General features: G+C 40.9%; 1 protein-coding gene across 1 annotated transcript in view; it reads left to right on the top strand.

Moving 5' to 3' along the window:
• Nucleotides 1–1,637: 1,637 nt before the first annotated feature.
• SYTL4 (synaptotagmin like 4) overlaps nucleotides 1,638–3,920 on the top strand; it is an 89,840-nt gene continuing 87,557 nt past the window's right edge. Inside the window, exon 1 of the mRNA XM_029241433.1 lies at nucleotides 1,638–1,756. The gene's annotated coding sequence lies outside the window, so the exon portion shown is untranslated. The remainder of the gene's footprint in view (nucleotides 1,757–3,920) is intronic.

The raw sequence follows: 3,920 nt of genomic DNA, 5'->3' as shown, positions 1-3,920 counted from the left end.
GTGGGGGTTTCTTAGCCTCCATACTATCGATGTTTTCGTCTGGATACTTCTTTGCTGGAGGAGCGTGCTGTACTGTGTACTACAGGATGTTTAGAAGCATCCCTGGCCTCTACCCACTAGATGCCAGTAGCACACTATCCCTTCTCCAAGTTGTGCCAACCACAAGTATCCCTGGACATTGCCAAATGTCCCCTGGGGAGGGGGACAACTTTGTTCCCAGTTGAGAAACAGCCCTAGGAGGAACAATCTGTTAGCTATGTAGCACACAAACATCCAGTAGGATAAGCTAATGAATTCTTAAGGAATGATTAGAAATTTAAAGGGCAAGGATGAGTAAGGAGGAGTTCAGGTAGAGGAACAGTCTGGATTTTGAAAGAGAACCTGTGTTATATGTCAGGTCTTATTGATACAGAGATTAATAAGACATAGATCCTGCTCTTGAGGAGCTCACATTTTAATGGGAAGGGCCACCACTTGAACAGTGAGAATACCATGGAGTGACTGCTATGTCAGAAATATATAGAAGGTGCTGTGGGACAGGGGGAACACAAAGCATGGGTACCCATCTTAGTGGGGTGCAGAAAAGGCTTTCCAGAAGACATCACATGTGAGCTGAAGAATGAGTAAGGATTAGCATGGCAAAGATAAAGGAGGATGGAAGAGATATAAGAGAATTTGGGGTTTCGAGGGAAGTGCAAATCATTTAGGTTGGCTGAGAGAGGAGCGCTCAAAAACAAGGAGTGGTGGAAGAGATGGCTTGTAAGATAGATAGGAAGCAGATCATAAAAGTCCCTCTAAGCCACATGAAAGACTCAACTCTGAGAACTATCCAGAGGTATTGAGTTTCTCTATTATCCTGTTTGGATTTAGGAAAGATTACTTTAGCTGCAGTGTGCAAGATAGATTGGAAGTAGGGTGACCAGTCAGGAGGCTATTATTGTAGTCCAGGTGAGAGATGATTATGACTTGAGTTAGGGTAGTGGCAGTGGGAGGGAATTCAAGATCTGTTTATGTGATGAGAACAATAGGATCTGGGACTGGTTAGATATGGGGACAGTTTCTGGCTTCTGCTACTTGTGCTATTCACTAGGATGGAAAACACTGGGGACAGAAGAGGTTTGGAAGAAATGTGAAGTTTAAGTTTGGAGAAGTTGAATTTGAAGTAGTTGTGATCATTAAGGTAGGGATATCTGGTAGACATTAAATATATGAGTCTGAAGATCAGGAAAAAAATTAGGGTAGAGATACAAGATAGAGAGTCATCAGGGGAATTTAAGCTATGGGAACGGATGAGATAGCCCAAGGAGAATGTGTATACTGAAAAGGGCTAAGGGCTAAGGATATTCCTATGGCCTGGTTCTTCACTTCATTTGTATCACAAATTCTGAGAAGCTCTCCTTGACTAACATATGTAAAATATCACCCCATCACTCTCTATTCATTTACCCTGCTTTTATTTGGTAACACATTACTATTCCCTACTGTGTTAGGTATATAACCCATTGGCTTTTCGGCTACTCTCAGATATTTACAATAGCTTAATCAACAGGCATTAAAAAGTTCAACCATTCAAAATTAAAAATTCTATCTCACATTGAATTTAAAGCTTCTCTTTCAGCCTTCAACTTCCAGTGCAGCTTGACTAGAGATCCCACAGATCTCCAATGAAAAAAAGTGACTTGGTCTGTTCTTTCACTCTCCTGGATCCACTTCCTCCCCCACTTGCTCTGCAGCTTCTGGCTCCTCCAGTGTTGAGGTAGGTAGGAAGAGAGAGTCTTAAAGGGACAGTGAGGCTTAACTGACTGGGGCTGATGTAATCTGGCTACAATGCCCTTTGTAATGCCCCAATACTGCCTTTTCTTTTTTGTTGTTTTTAACATCTTTATTGGAGTATAATTGCTTTACAATGGTGTGTTAGTTTCTGCTTTATAACAAAGTGAATCAGTTATACATATACACATGTTCCTATATCTCTTCCCTCCTGTGTCTCCCTCCCTCCCACCCTCCAATCCCACCCCTCTAGGCAGTCACAAACCACCTAGCTGATCTCCCTGTGGTACGCAGCTGCTTCCCACTAGCTATCCACTTTACGCTTGGTAGTGTATATATGTCCAGGCCACTCTCTCACCTCGTCATAGCCTACCCCTCCCCGTCCCCATATCCTCAAGTCCATGCTCTAGTAGGTCTGTGTCTTTATTCCCGTCTTACCCCTAGGTTCTTCATGACCTTTCTTTTTTTCTTAGATTCCATATATGTGTGTTAGCATACGGTATTTATTTTTCTGACTTACTTCGCTCTGTATGACAGACTCTAGGTCCATCCACCTCACTACAAATAACTCAATTTCGTTTCTTTATATGGCTGAGAAATATTCCATTGTATATATGTGCCACATCTTCTTTATCCATTCATCCAATGATGGACACTTAGGTTGCTTCCATGTCCTGGCTATTGTAAATAGAGCTGCAATGAACATTTTGGCACATGACTCTTTTTGAATTATGGTTTTCTCAGGGTATATGCCCAGTAGTGGGATTGCTGGGTCATATGGTAGTTCTATTTGTAGTTTTTTAAGGAACCTCCCTACTGTTCTCCATAGTGGCTGTATCAATTTACATTTCCACCAACAGTGCAAGAGTGTTCCCTTTTCTCCACACCCTCTCCAGCATTTATTGTTTGTAGATTTTTTGATGATGGCCATTCTGACTGGTGTGAGATGATATCTCATTGTAGTTTTGATTTGCATTTCTCTAATGATTAATGATGTTGAGCATGCTTTCATGTGTTTGTTGGCAATCCGTATATCTTCTTTGGAGAAATGTCTATTTAGGTCTTCCACCCATTTTTGGATTGGGTTGTTTGTTTTTATGTTATTGAGCTGCCTGAGCTGCTTGTAAATTTTGGAGATTAATCCTTTGTCAGTTGCTTCATTTGCAAATATTTTCTCCCATTCTGAGGGTTGTCTTTGGTCTTGTTTATGATTTCCTTCGCTGTGCAAAAGCTTTTAAGTTTCATTAGGTCCAATTTGTTTATTTTTGTTTTTATTTCCATTTCTCTAGGAGGTGGGACAAAAAGGATCTTACTGTGATTTACGTCATAGAGTGTTCTGCCTATGTTTTCCTCTAAGAGTTTTATAGTGTCTGGCCTTACACTTATGTCTTTAATCCATTTTGAGTTTATTCTTGTGTATGGTGTTAGGGTGTGTTCTAATTTCATACTTTTACATGTACCTCTCCGGTTTTCCCATCATCACTTATTGAAGAGGCTGTCTTTTCTCCACTGTATACTCTTGCCTCTTTTATCAAAGATAAGGTGGCCATATGTCCTGGGTTTATCTCTGGGCTTTCTATCCTGTTCCATTGATCTACATTTCTCTTTTTGTGCCAGTACCATACTGTCTTGATTACTGTAGCTTTGTAGTATAGTCTTTTTTTTTTTAAACATCTTTATTGGGGTATAATTGCTTTACAATGGTGTGTTAGTTTCTGCTTTATAACAAAGTGAATCAGTTATACATATACATATGTTCCCATATGTCTTCCCTCTTGCGTCTCCCTCCCTCCCACTCTCCCTATCCCATCCCTCCAGGCTGTCACAAAGCACCGAGCTAATATCCCTGTGCCTTGCGGCTGCTTCCCCCTAGCTATCTACCTTACTACGTTTGTTAGTGTGTATATGTCCATGACTCTCTCTCGCCCTGTCAAAGCTCACCCTTCCCCCTCCCCATATCCTCAAGTCCGTTCTCCAGTAGGTCTGCGTCTTTATTCCTGTCTTACCCCTAGGTTCTTCATGACATTTTTTTTCCCATAAATTCCATATATATGTGTTAGCATACGGTATTTGTCTTTTTCTTTCTGACTTACTTCACTCTGTATGACAGACTCTAGGTCTATCCATCTCATTACAAATAGCTCAATTTC

The sequence above is a fragment of the Monodon monoceros genome, unplaced genomic scaffold (genome assembly GCF_005190385.1).
Source record: "Monodon monoceros isolate NGI ecotype Baffin Bay Population unplaced genomic scaffold, NGI_Narwhal_1 Super_Scaffold_22, whole genome shotgun sequence".
Lineage (NCBI taxonomy): Eukaryota > Metazoa > Chordata > Mammalia > Artiodactyla > Monodontidae > Monodon > Monodon monoceros.
The sequence above is the reverse complement of the archived record's forward strand: the minus strand, read 5'-3'. Positions and strand labels throughout refer to the sequence as shown.